This window comes from Saimiri boliviensis, chromosome 3 (assembly GCF_048565385.1).
Source record: "Saimiri boliviensis isolate mSaiBol1 chromosome 3, mSaiBol1.pri, whole genome shotgun sequence".
Taxonomy (NCBI): domain Eukaryota; kingdom Metazoa; phylum Chordata; class Mammalia; order Primates; family Cebidae; genus Saimiri; species Saimiri boliviensis.
Window position 1 is genome coordinate 49,728,232 of NC_133451.1, and position 14,756 is coordinate 49,742,987.

Below are 14,756 nucleotides of genomic sequence, written 5' to 3' on the forward strand. Positions count from 1 at the left end.
CATCTCTTGCTGTGTCCTCACACTGTGGAAGGGCAAACTCTGTGTCCTCACATGGCAGAAGGGCAAAAGTGGAGACAAATGCTGTGCCATCACATGGCAGAAGAGATGTAAAGGCCAGGAAGCTCTCTAATGGACTCTTTTAAAAGGCCATTATTAATTCCATTCTTTGAGAGTTAATCACTATCCCAAATGCCCCACCTCTTAATACCACCAAAATGAGGATTGAATTTTTTTTTTTCTTTTTTTTGAGACGTAACCTTACCCTGTTGCCCAGGCTGGAGCACAGCAGTGTGATCATAGTGGTACGATCACAGCAGCATGATCACAGTAGCGTGATCACAGTGGCTCGATCTTGGCTCACTGTAACCTCTACCTCCCAGATTCAAGCAATTTGAGTAGCTAGGATTACAGGCACACATCACCATACCTGGCAAATAATTGTATTTTTAGTAGAGACAGGGGTCTCACCATGTTGGCCAAGCTGGTCTTGAACTCCTGACCTCAAGTGATCCACCGGCCTTGGCCTCGTGTTGGGATTACAGCGTGAGCCACTGAACCCAGCCGAGGGTTAAATTTTGACATGAATTTTGGAGGGATACAAACATTCAAACCACAGCATTAGCCAACATTTTTAGTTTCCATATCCATTGATTAATCTCAACGGAGTCAACCATCCACTCCACTCCATCTGAATCTATTAAACTCATTAAATGCCTGGTATTTTCCTCCCTGAATATCTTGGCCATGCCATTTTCTATATCTGGACAGCCCTTATTTCTGTCTTCACCACCTCCTTCTACGCATCTTCCTGTGTATTGCAGCACACATTGATGTCTCTCTTTTCTCTCTTTGGCAATTATTGTAAATCTCTCTTTTACTTCTTAGCAAGTAACTGTCTTGGAATTATTTTTCCACTTTTCTTGTCTTCATTTCCAGTTAGACTGTACACACTTGGAGACAGGGGCTGTGTCATTTACTTACTCATTCCATAGTGACTGGGTACCTGTGGAATATTTTTGGCCCTGTGCTGGAAATACAAACTGGTTTGTAGCGTGCTTACTGCTTTTTTGCTTTTTTTTTTTTTTTTTTTTTTTTTTTTTTTTTTTTTTTTTGAGACGGAGTTTCGCTCTTGTTACCCAGGCTGGAGTGCAATGGCGCGATCTCGGCTCACCGCAACCTCCGCCTCCTGGGTTCAAGCAATTCTCCTGCCTCAGCCTCCTGAGTAGCTGGGATGACAGGCATGCGCCACCATGCCCAGCTAATTTTTTGTATTTTTAGTAGAGATGGGGTTTCACCATGTTGACCAGGATGGTCTCGATCTCTTGAGCTTGTGATCCGCCCGCCTCGGCCTCCCAAAGTGCTGGGATTAGAGGCGTGAGCCACCGCGCCCGGCCTGCGTGCTTACTGCTTTTAAGGTGCTCACATTCTTGTGGGGACGTAGACACAAAGGCAAATCATTGCAATTCAAGATGATAATGGCTTCAGAGGAGCCACAGACGGAACAAAAACAGCTAACTTTTCCTAGGGGAACTGAAAAGGGCTTATACCTGATATTTCCACATGGGCCAATGACCCACTAAAGAATCGCATAAATTCCTTGAAGGTGATAACTCATGATTTTCACAATTGATTTTTCTGTTACCCTAGAGAAGCCATTAGTCTTTTCATGCCTTTGCCTGCAGTATTCACATGCCACGATGTTTTTAAACTACCGATTGTTAGGAAAAATTGTCAGTCCTTAATGAACTAGAATGCTTTCTCACAACTCAAATCTGCAATGGGTACGTAGAGACCTATACCTTGCAGACGGTGTTCCAGGAGTCAGGAGATTGCTGCAGTACAATGGTCTACTTCTGAAAGCCTGGCTGGCTGGTGAAGGATGGATGTAGGGAGAATAAAGTGATAGTATTCAAGGCCAGGCACAGTGGCTTACACCTGTATTCCTAGCACTTTGGGAGGCAAGGCAGGTGATTCTCTTGAGCCCAGGAGTTTGAGACCAGCCTGGGCAACATGGTGAAACCTCATCTCTACAAAAAAAAATACAACAATAACAGGTTAAGGAGGGAAGATTGCTTGAGGCCAGGAGTTGGAGGCTGCAGTGAGCTAGCTATGATTGTTCTAGGGCACACCAGCCTGGGTGACAGAGACAGAGAGATCCTATCTCAAAAAAAAAAAAAAAAAAAAAAAAAGGTACTATTCAGGTAACACCCAGTGCTCAAAAGAAAAGATGGAAAGATGGTAAGACTTTTGATGATAACGTTATTTTTGATGGGGGGGTCATGTCATAGTGCATTCCTCCTGCTATAAATGCCACAGACTGAGTAATTAAAGATATTGGAAATTTGCCGGGCGCGGTGGCTCAAGCCTGTAATCCCAGCACTTTGGGAGGCCGAGGCGGGTGGATCACGAGGTCGAGAGATCGAGACCATCCTGGTCAACATGATGAAACCCCGTCTCTACTAAAAGTGCAAAAAATTAGCTGGGCATGGTGGCACGTGCCTGTAATCCCAGCTACTCAGGAGGCTGAGGCAGGAGAATTGCCTGACCCCAGGAGGCAGAGGTTGCGGTGAGCCGAGATCGCGCCATTGCACTCCAGCCTGGGTAACAAGGGCAAAACTCCGTCTCAAAAAAAAAAAAAAAAAAAAAAAAAAGATATTGGAAATTAAAAAAAAAAAAAAGATATTGGAAATTTATTTCTCCCAGTTGTGGAGACTAGGGAGTTCAAGTTCAAGGCTCAGACACATTTGATGTCTGGTGGAGACCCACTGTCTGTTTCCAAGATGGCGCCTTTTTGCTACAACTTCCAGAGGGGATGAATGCGACGTCCTTACCTGGTGGAAAGGACTGTAGGACAAAAGAGACTAAGATGCCATCTTCAACCTTTTTTTTTTTTCTTCAAACTTCTTTTTATAAGAACACTAATTCTATTCCTAAGGCTGGAGAACTCGTGACTTAATCGCTTCCCAAAAGGCCCCCACCTCTTACTATTATCACACTGGATATTAGGTTCCCACATGAATTTTAGAGAAACACATGCATTCAAACCGTAGCCAAGTGGGAATCTTATGCATAGCTATTTTCATTTCTCTTCCCTTCTCATAAGGTCCAGACCTCAGAGCCTGCTGAATATTGCTGATTTCATGTGTCACAGAAGGAAAACCCTGTCCTGCCTCTGAGGACTTTTGCCTGGAGTTCAGCTAATTAGGAAAAAGGAAAAACTGTCTAGAGAATCTGCCCCTACTGGGATGACATGCCAACTGTTTAGTGCTGCATCTGTGACGTTCCTCACCCGTACACCCAGTTAAATGAGACCATTTATTCTTTGATTCAACAGTTTCTTGTGCTGTATCCTCCAGAGGAAATGAACATCATGTCTGCACATGGTGGAAGGACAAGAAAGGGGTTCTGGAACTCACTTAGGTTTTTTGTTTTTTGTTTTCAGAGTTTTGCTCTTGTTACTCAGGCTGGAGCGCAACAGTGCGATCTTGGCTCACTGCAACCTCTGCCTCCCAGGTTCAAGTGATTCTTCGGTTTCAGCCTCTGATTAGCTGGGATTACAGGCATACGCCACCATGCCCAACTACTTCTGTAGTTTTAGTAGGAGATTTATCTTATTCATAGAGCCCTCATGACCTAATCACCTCCTCAGAGTCTCACCTCTTTTTTTTTTTTTGAGACAGGATCTCACTCTTCAACCAGGCTGGAGTGCATGATTATGGCTCACTGCAGTCTCAAACCCTGGCAATCCTCTTATCTCAATCTCCTAAGTAGCTGGGTCTATAGGTGCACCATTATACCTGGCTAATTTAAAAAATCCATGTAGACATGGGGGAGGGTCTCACTATGTTGCCCAGGCTGGTCTTGAACTCCTGGGATCAAGAAATCCTCCCACCTTGGCCTTCCAAAACGTGCCAGAATTACTGGCATGTGCCCCAAGCCTGGCCCAAGCCCCACCTGTTAATGCCATCACCTTACGCATTAAGTTCCAATGTGAATTTTGGAGGGACACATCCATTCAAACCTTAGCAATAACAGGAATGGTGTTTACCTTTATGGAGCCAATAATCTAATGGAGAATACAGATGAAATAGAGAAGCAAGAATTAATTAGCAACAGTGATAGGTTTTGTCAAGGAAGCACAGATGTCAGCAACAGAGAAAAATTAGGTAGGACTCCATTTTCTCAGAGAAGTGTATTCGAAGGAGGTGACATTTAAGTTGGTGCAGTCTTGGGGTAGAGAGAGTGTCCCAGAAAGGAGAGAAACAACTGTGTTTGAGAGGGTGCCGGTTGTGGGGACAGGCAGAGAGGAGGGCTGGAGAGCACTCTCCCCATCTAACTGGCAGGGATATGGTGTGGGAGGTAAAGACTCAGGAAGCAGATTGCCCGGGTTCAAGTCTCCATTCTGCCTCTTCTAACACTGTGATTTCATGTAAGCTTTGAGTTCCATCTTTCGGTTTTCTCATCTATAAAATGGAGGTTAAACATCATACTTGTGTCATAGAGTTTCAGGAGAAGCCATAAACCCAGATTTTTATATGAACTCTCCCAACTTTTAAATTTTAGTCACTTATTTTGAAAAGATTATTTTTAAAAAACTGAGTAAGTTGGCCGGGTGCAGTGGCTCACAACTGTAATCTTGGAAATTTGGGAGGTGGAAGCGGGTGGACCCCTTGAGCTCAAGAGTTCAAGATTAGCCTGGGTGACATAGTAAAACCCCATCTCTTCAAAATATACAGAAATTAGACAGGTGTGCTGGCATGTGCCTTCAGCCACAGTTAAGTGGGAGGATGAGGTAGGAGGACTGCTTGAGCCGGAAAGGTTGAGGCTGCAGTGAGCTATGATGGTGTCACTGCCTGGGTGACAGAGTGAGACCCTGCCTTGAAAAAAAACAACAAAAAACCCCAAACTGAGTAATTAACCCCATCTGTGAACTCCTTATAACTTGGGGGTCACTAGTCTTTTATTTGGGGTCTCATATGGCACGTAGTTTGGACTTTTTTCCTCAAGTTTTATGGGAATTTATTGAGATAACAGTCTGACCTGTGGTTTTTTTGTTTTGTTGTGTGTGTGTGTGTGTGTGTGTGTGTGTGTGTGTGTGTGTGTGTGTTTGTTTTTTTTTTTGACGGAGTTTCACTCTTGTTACCCAGGCCGGAGTGCAATGGCGCGATCTCGGCTCACCGCAACCTCCGCCTCCTGGGTTCAGGCAATTCTCCTGCCTCAGCCTTCTGAGTAGCTGGGATTACAGGCACGTGTCACCATGCCCAGCTAATTTTTTTTTTTTTTTTTTGTATATTTAGTAGAGACAGGGTTTCACCATGTTGACCAGGATAGTCTCGATCTCTTGACCTCGTGACCCACCCGCCTCGGCCTCCCAAAGTGCTGGGATTACAGGATTGAGCCACCGCGCCCGGCCTGACCTGTGTTTTAAAGATAATGTGACTGCGGACCAGAAAATGGATTAGAGGGGGCAACGCGGAAGCAGTAAGACTGTTAAGACTTGAATGCAATTTCTAGGATGACCCTAGAATGCTTTAATGACCCAGCACAGCTGTTTAGTTACTTCATTTTCTATCTGCTCCCACCCTCAACCCCAACAAATTCCCATTAGGCCAGAGTAATTTTGAGACTTTTTTTTTTTTTGAGACTTTTTTTTTTTTTTTTTTTTTTTGAGACAGAGTCTTGTTCTATCACCCAGGCTAGAGTGCAGTGGTCAGATCTTGGCTCACTGCAACCTTCGCCTCCTGGGTTCAAGTGATTCTCCTGCCTCATCCTCCTGAGTAGCTGGGATTACAGGCATGCACCACATGCCCGGCTAATTTTTGTATTTTTAGTAGAGATGGGGTTTCACCATGTTGACCAGGCTAGTCTCAAACTCCTGACCTCGTGATCCACCCACCTCGGCCTCCCAAAGTGCTGGGATTACAGGCATGAGCCACCTCACCTGGTGAAGACTTTCTTAAGACTTCATCTATTTGCATTTGGAAGCCCCTGCCACATTATCTATTTATTGTTTCATTCATGCATTCATTCAGCAGACACTTATTTAGTATTTTTTTCTGTGCCAGGCACTATTCTAAGCACTTGACATTTACTTCTCACAGCTTTCCAGAGGTAGCTACTATTATTGTCCCATTTTGCAGGTGTCTCATCCCAGTCAACACTGCTAGAATGAGGAAGAGATTTTAACTGGGCAGTCTGGCTCCAGAGTCTGATTAGACTCTGCATTTCATCCTGATTGTTTGCTGCCACAGCATTCCGCATTAAATATAAAGTACGCGCCGGGCGCGGTGGCTCAAGCCTGTAATCCCAGCACTTTGGGAGGCCAAGGCGGGTGGATCACAAGGTCGAGAGATCGAGACCAACCTGGTCAACATGGTGAAACCCCGTCTCTACTAAAAATACAAAAAATTAGCTGGGCATGGTGGCGCGTGCCTGTAATCCCAGCTACTCAGGAAGCTGAGACAGGAGAATTGCCTGAACCCAGGAGGTCGAGGTTGCGGTGAGCCGAGATCGCGCCATTGCACTCCAGCCTGGGTAACAAGAGCGAAACTCCGTCTCAAAAAAAAAAAAAAAAATATATATATATATATATATATATATATATATATATATATATATGTATAAAGTACGCATAAGTTTATTGGGGAAAAATGGTGGGCATTGCTATTGAAGAGGGAGACCCAGGCATCTCAGATCAACTTCCCTTTTCCTAAGACTATAAACTTCCCCTTTTCATTCCTAAGACTGCAAACTGAAACTCTTTTCATATGTAATTTCTAAGACTAAACTGAAATCCTTTTCCTATGTAATTCCTAAGACTGTAAACTGAAACCCTTTTCATATGTAATTCCTAAGACTGTAAACAGAGACCCTTTTCATATGTTAAGCTATAAACCTAAGATTCTTCCACGGGTAACATCTAAAGTATAAGCCTATGTAAAGAAGGAACCTTCCTTTGTTAGGGGAGCTTGGATATTAGGCAAATATGCCACCTGGCTCCCGGCCGAATAGACTCTTTCCTCCAATATTTGGCGTACGAGAGATCTGTTTCCTATGGCCGCTCCTGCTACACTATAACTTTGCCTTTGAAAATACTTATTCCTGAATCCTACTAAATTTATGGCAGACCTTGAGTTTTTCAACAATCACCGTGCATAATACAAAAATCTTGCAATTCAAAAACTCTAACCTACAACTGATTTTCAAATGTGATGAAATGTTTATGAACACTAATGAACAGCAGGCTGTGTGAAGTGGCTCATGCCTGTAATCTCAATACTTTGGGAGGCCAAGGCAAGAGAATTGCTTGAGCTCAGGAGTTCAAGACCAGCCTGGATAACTGGCATGTACCTATAATCCCAGCTACACAGGAGGCTGAGGCAGGAGAATCACTTGAACCTGGGAAATGGATGTTGCAGTGAGCTGAGACCATGCCACTGCATGCCAGCCTGGGCAACAGAGCGAGACTCTGTCTCTAAATAAATAAATAGCAAGACTTTGTTCTTTACAAAAAAAAAAAAAAGATTAGCCTGGTGTGGTTGCACGCACCTGTAGTCCCAGCTACTAGGGAGCTGAGGATAGAAAGATTACTTGAACTCAGGAGGTTGAGGATGCCATGAGCTGTGATTGTACCACTGCACTCCTTCCTGGGTGACAGAGTGAGATCCTGTCTCTTAAAAAAATAAAAATAAATTAATAGTGGCTGGGTGTGGTGGCTCACACTTGTAATCCTTGTACATTGGGGCGTCGAGGCAGGTGGATCACCTGAGGTCAGGAGTTTGAGACCAGCTTGGCCAACATGGAGAAACCCTATCTCTAATAAAAATTCAAAAGTTATCCAAGTGAGGTGATGGGCGCTTGTATCCTAGCTACTCCAGAGGCTGAGGCAGGAGAATTGCTTGAACCTGAGAGGCAGAGGTTGCGGTGAGCCGAGACTATGCCACTGCACTCCAACCTGGGTGACAGAGCAAGACCCTGTCTCAAAAACCTAAATAAATAAATAAAATAAATTAATAATGAGTGACAGTGACATAATGCAATGTGTTGTCGACATTTCATTAACCATTTACTAAGTTTAATTTTGCCCATTAAAATTTGTTTTCATGTCTTAAATTACTTCCAGGAACGCTGGAACCCCTAAGTATCTAAACTGCTGACTCCAGTGGCCTGAGGGATGGGCTGGCCTCATAGTGCTCCCAGTCTGTCCTCTACCTCTGATCCCTTCCTGTCTGTATCTGGGCCCCTGGCCCCTACTGGCTGAAACCCGGCCTAAATCCCTGCCCAGAATTGAGCTCCTGCTGCTTTGCTTCCCTCTTGCCAGTCCTGTCACAGGGCACTGGACTTTTGCCCTGCACATTAGGGAATTGAGCTCTAGGTCCCCTGGTCTACTTACCAGCTCTCTGTGTAGTGTCTGTGGCTGGATTCCCTCTCTTTTAGCCTACCCCGATTGGAAATCACAGGAGCTGACCATTTCCGAACAAAGCCCTGAGAGCCAGATCTGTTGTATGTCTGCATCACAGATTTGGGTGATGGGTCCACTTTTTTGGTTTTTCTGTTTTTTTTCCCCCACTGTCTCTGAGGGACCTTCTGGGTACTGGGTAACACTTTTTTTACATTTGCTTATGTGATGATTTGGATTATTTAAGTCATCCTTATTATTCATAAGTTCTGCAAAGGTGGGGCCCAACACATTGCATTGATTTTGCACAGCATTGTATCCCAGAATCTAACAGTGCCAGGCACTTAGATGGTGTCTGGCACGGTTGCATTTTTATTGGATAAATGAGTGACACTAAGATAAATTTTCTATTCACCCTTTCTGTTCTGTTCCCTTTTATTTCTTCCCTTTCTCATTATCTCCTAGTTCCTTTACTCTCTTGGCTTCTTCAAATTCTTAATCTTTTTATCTAAGAGATGATTCTCCCTTCCTTGTTCATATATTTTGAATCAAAGGGCTGCTATTTCTCCCTTTCATCTTCATTTTCAAATGTGTGGTCATACAATGCTGTTCCAAATATATATATCTGGAAGTCCAAGTTAAAGGTTCAGACAGATTTGGTGTTTCATGGGGACCCTGTCTCTGTTTTCCAAGATGGTGCCTTGTTGCAACATCCTCCAGAGGGAACGAACACTAGGTTCTCACCTCCTGGAAGTAATGGTAGACAAAAAGCACTAGGGTGCTTTCTTCAACCTTTTTTGATTTTTTGATGGAGTATCGTTTGGTCGCCCAGGCTGGAGTGCTGTGGCACAATCTTGGCTCACTGCAACCTCTGCCTCCCAGGTTCAAGAGATTCTGTTGCCTGAACCTCCCAAGTTTCTGAGATTCCAGGAGCCTGCCACTATGCCAAGCTACTTTTTGTATTTTTAGGAGAGACAGAGTTTCACCACGTTAGCCAGGGTGGTCTTGAACTCCTGACTTCAAGTGATCCACCTGCCTTGACTTTCCAAAGTGCTGGGATTACTGGGGTGAGCCACTGCACACATCCACCTTTCTAAATAAAAACAATAATCTCTTTGCTAAGGATGGATATGGCCAGGTGCAGTAGTGCATACCTGTTGTCCCAGCTACACAGGAGGCTGAGGCAGAAGGCTCCTTAGAGCCCAGTAGTTGGAGACCCAGCCTGGGCAACAAATCGAAAACCTGTCGCAAAGTAACAACACAAAGAACAAGTCACAGCTTCAGCAAATGGAATTGTGAGGTGGATGTATAGTACTCTCAAATACCATAACATTGAAAAAAAATCAGAGGAAAAAAGAACAAAACTCTGCGCTGGAAAAAGGCGGTAGGCAGTATCTTTCAAATGTCTTGACATTCTAAGAAGTCTCTCAACAGTTAATAAATATACTTTTCTTTGGAAACTGCCTGTGAAATATTTTCACATTTCAGATTTGTTTTGGTTATTAAGCTTATGTAAGCTGCCAAGGCAGAAATTACATAAATTCTTGTCAGGCCAGGTGTGGTGGCTCCCTCCTGTAATCCAAGCACTTTGGAGGCCAAGGTGGGTGGATCACCTGAGGTCAGGAGTTTAAGACCAGCCTGACCAACATGGTGAAACCCTGTCTTTAAAACAAAACAAAATTTGGGAGGCCGAGGCGGGTGGATCACGAGGTCAAGAGATCGAGACCATCCCGGTCAACATGGTGAAACCCCCGTCTCTACTAAAAATACAAAAAATTAGCTGGGCATGGTGGTACGTGCCTGTAATCCCAGCTACTCAGGAGGCTGAGGCAGGAGAATTGCCTGAACCCAGGAGGCGGAGGTTGCGGTGAGCCGAGATCGCGCCATTGCACTCCAGCCTAGACCTTAAAATGAAACTATTTCATATAACAATTTTTTTTTTTTTTTTTTTTTTTTTTTGAGACAGGATCTTGCTCTGTCATCCAGGCTCCATGTCAGCTCACTGCAACCTCTGCCTCCTCGGCTCAAGCCATTCTCTCTCCTTAGCCTCCTGAGTAGCTGGGACTAACTACAAGCACATGTTACAACACCCAGCTAATTTTTTTTTTTTTCCTGTTTTGTTGAGACAGGGTCTCACTATATTGCCTGGGCTGTTCCCTAACTCCTGGGCTCAAATGATCCTTCTGCCTTGGCCTCCCAAAGTGTTGAGATTACAGGTGTGAGTCACCACACCCCACCCATAATAAATATTTCTTATTTCTACAATGCTTGTTATCTCCAGCCCTCCAATTACCAGCAAACACAAATAGTCTTATTTTCCGGTGGCTGAATAGATAATCGTTTTTCATTTTTTTTTTTTTTTAGACGGAGTTTCGCTTTGGTTGCCCAGGCTTGAGTGCAATGGTGCGATCTCGGCTCACTGCAACCTCTGCCTCCCAGGTTTGAGTGATTCTCCTGCGTTAGCCTCTTGAGTAGCTGGGATCATAGACACGTGCCACCACACCTGGCTAATTTTGTATTAGGGGTTTCTCCGTGTCGGTCAGGCAAGTCTCGAATTCTCGACCTCAGGTGATCTACCTGCCGCGACCCTGCAAAGTGCTGGGATTATAGGCGTGAGTCACCAGCCAGTACATTTCATAACATCCTGTAGCCAAGTTTACTCTCAGCCCCATGAAGCAGGACACTTTCTATCTTGCAAGAAAAGAAATGGGTGGTAAAAAGTCAAGTGGCCTGGCAACATTTCCTAGAGGAATGTAGGGGGTATGTGGAACTCTTGAGTAGAGCCCAGATTTTTCTTCTGGGCATTGTTAGGTATGAGGAATTAAGGAAAAGGTGGAATCATGGTTTGTCCTACGTTGAAAAGTTTACTAATCTTTCAACCCACATATCATACTGAACTATTCCCTACTCTTTTTTTTCCCCCGACAGAGTCTAGCTCTGGAGTATAGTGGCGTGGTCTCTGCTTACTGTAACCTCTGCCTGTTGGGTTCAAGAGATTCTCCTGCCTCAGCCTCCTGAGTACCTGGGGCTACAGGCATGCACCAACATGCCAGCTAATTTTTTGTATTTTTAGTGGAGACGGGGTTTCACCGTGTTGGCCACACTGGTCTCGAACTCCTGACCTCAGGTGATCTACCCCTCTCAGCCTCCCAAAGTGCTGGGATTACAGGCATGAGCCATGATTCCCAGCCAGTTCCCTACTCTTTTTACCATTGGAATATAAACCAATAGACCGGCTGATTTAGAACAGCTTTTCTGGGCTGGATGCAGTGGTTTACATCTGTAATCCCAGCACTTTGGGAGGTTGAGGTGGGCGATCACCTGAGGTTAGGAGTTTGAGACCAGCCTGACCAACAGGGAGAAACCCCATCTCTACTAAAAAATACAAAATTAGCTGGATGTGGTGGTGCGTGTCGGTAATCCCAGCTACTCAGGAGGCTGAGGCAGGAGAATCACTTGAATCCAGGAGATGGAGGTTGTGGTAAGCCAAGATGGTGCCATTGCACTCCAGCCTGGGCAACAAGAGTGAAACTCTGTCTCAAAAAAAAAAAAAAAAAAAAAAAAAAACCCAAAACTAACCAAACAAACAAACAAAACAAAAGAACAGCTTTTCTGGTACTTCGTGTCTGTCAAAATATGGAGAAAACAATGTAGCAGAATCAGTGGTCATTTGAGTTCACTTGAGTCCTGGCCACGCTGACAAGTTAGCTCTGTACCCTTGGACACAACACTCATCACTCACTGTCAGATCTCAGAAAAGGACGGAAGGAAGGAAGAGAGAGAGAGAGACAGAAAGAGGCAGAAAAGGAAGGAAGGAAGTTAGAAAGGGAGGGTGAGAGAGAGAAAGAGGAGAGATAGGGAGAGTAAGGGAGGGAGAGAGGGAGAAAAGAAAGGAGGGAAGGAGGAAGAAAGGAAAGGGAGGGATGGAAAAAAGATGGAACAAGATGATTATGAAGCTCTATGTCAGCTGTAATAGTCAAAACCATGATTCTTTTTACTTTTCATTTTTCTTCTTTACAACACAAGAGCAACTTCACAAGAAAAAATATCAAGTCACAATTGATAGAAACACATGGCTTTCTCCCATCTGGTTTTGGTAGGTCATCCAGCGATTCTTTTATTCTAAAAAATTATTTAAAATAATAGATGATAAAAACAAATGGAAAAATAGATCCATGCTCATGGATTGGAAGAATTAATGTCATTTGAATGGCCATACTGCCCAAAGGGATCTACAGATTCAGCACTATTCCTGTCAACCTACCAATGTCATTTTTCACAGAATAAGATAAAAAACCATTCTACCTTTCTTTTTTTGAAATGGAGGCTCAATCAGTGCAATGGCACCATATCTGCTCACTGCAATCTCCACCTCCGAGGCTCAAGCAATTCTCCTGCCTCTGCCTCCCGCATAGCTAGGATCATAGACACCCACTGCCATGCTCAGATAATGTTTGTATTTTTAGTAGAGATGGGGTTTCGCCATGTCGACCAGGCTGGTTTTGACCTCCTGACCTCAGGTGATCCACTCACCTTGGCCTCCCAAAGTGCTGGAATTACAGGCATGAGCCACTGTGCCCAGCCCTAAAATGCATGTGGAACAAAAAAACAAAAAAGTCTGAATAGCTACAGTAATCCTAAGCAAAAAGAACAAGGCCAGAGACATCACATTATCCAAATTTAAACTACACTATAAGGCTACAATAACCAAAACAGCATGATACTGGTACAAAAACCAACACATAGGCCAATGGAACAGAATGAAAAACCCAGAAATAAAGCTGCACACCTACAAACATCTGATCTTCAATAAAGTTGACAAAAACAACAATGGGGAGAGGATTCTCTATTTTATAAAATAAAAGGTGCTGGGATTGCTGGCTAGCCGAGTGCAGAAGAATGAAACTGGATCCCTCCCTTCCATCATATACAAAAATTAACTCAAGATGGATTAAAAATTTAAGTGTAATGCCTCAAACTATAAAAACCCCAGAAGAAAACCTAGGAAATACCATTCTGAACATTAGCCGTAGCAAAGAATTTTTGACTAAGTCCTCAAAAGCAAATACAATAAAAACAAAAATTGACAAATGGAACCTAATTAAAATAATTTATTTTTTCACAGCAAAGAAAATATCAGCCGGGCGTGGTGGCTCAAGCCTGTAATCCCAGCACTTTGGGAGGTCGAGAGATCCAGACCATCCTTGTCAATATGGTGAAATCCCGTCTTTACTAAAAATACTACAAATTAGCTGGGCATGGTGGCACGTGCCTGTAATCCCAGCTACTCAGGAGGCTGAGGCAGGAGAATTGCCTGAACCCAGGAGGCGGAGGTTGCGGTGAGCCGAGATCGCGCCATTGCACTCCAGCCTGGGTAACAAGAGCGAGACTTCGTCTCAAAAAAAAAAAAAAGAAAGAAAGAAAGAAAATATCAACAGACTGACTGGGCATGGTGGCTCCCACTTGTAACCTAAGCACTTTGGAGGCCAAGGCGAGCAGATCACCTGAGGCCGGGAGTTCAAGACCAGCCTGACCAACATGGTGAAACACCGTCTTAAAAAAAAAACAGACTACTTTTCACAAGACGGCGCCGAAAGCGAAGAAGGAAGCTCCTGCCCCGCCTAAAGCCGAAGCCAAAGCGAAGGCTTTAAAGGCCAAGAAGGCAGTGTTGAAAGGTGTCCACAGCCACAAAAAAAAGAAGATCCGCACGTCACCCACCTTCCGGCGGCCCAAGACACTGCGACTCCGGAGGCAGCCCGAATATCCTCGGAAGGGCGCCCCCAGGAGAAACAAACTGGACCACTATGCTATCATCAAGTTTCCGCTGACCACTGAGTCTGCCATGAAGAAGATAGAAGACAACAACACACTTGTGTTCATTGTGGATGTTAAAGCCAACAAGCACCAGATCCAACAGGCTGTGAAGAAGCTCTATGACATTGACGTGGCCAAGGTCAACACCCTGATTCCGCCTGATGGAGAGAAGAAGGCATATGTTCGACTGGCTCCTGATTATGATGCTTTGGATGTTGCCAACAAAATTGGGATCATCTAAATGGAGTCCAGCTGGCTAATTCTAAATATATGTATATCTTTTCACCATATAAAAAAAAAAAAAAAAAAAAAAAAAAAAAAAAAAAAACCATGCTAAACAGATAAACCACAGAATGGGAGAAAATATTTGCAAACGATGCATTTGACAAAGGTCTAATATCCAGAATCTATGAGAAACTTAAACAACTCAACAAGCAAAAAAAAAAAAAAACAAATAACCACATTAAAAAGTGAGCAAAGACTGGGTGCAGTGGTTCATACCTGTAATCCCAGCACTTTGGGAGGCTGAGGCAGGTGGATCACC

General features: G+C 44.0%; 1 pseudogene; it reads left to right on the forward strand.

Moving 5' to 3' along the window:
• The first annotated feature begins 9,091 nt into the window (after positions 1-9,091).
• Positions 9,092-14,515, forward strand: LOC120363556 (large ribosomal subunit protein uL23 pseudogene; annotated as a pseudogene).
• The last annotated feature ends 241 nt before the right edge of the window (positions 14,516-14,756 follow it).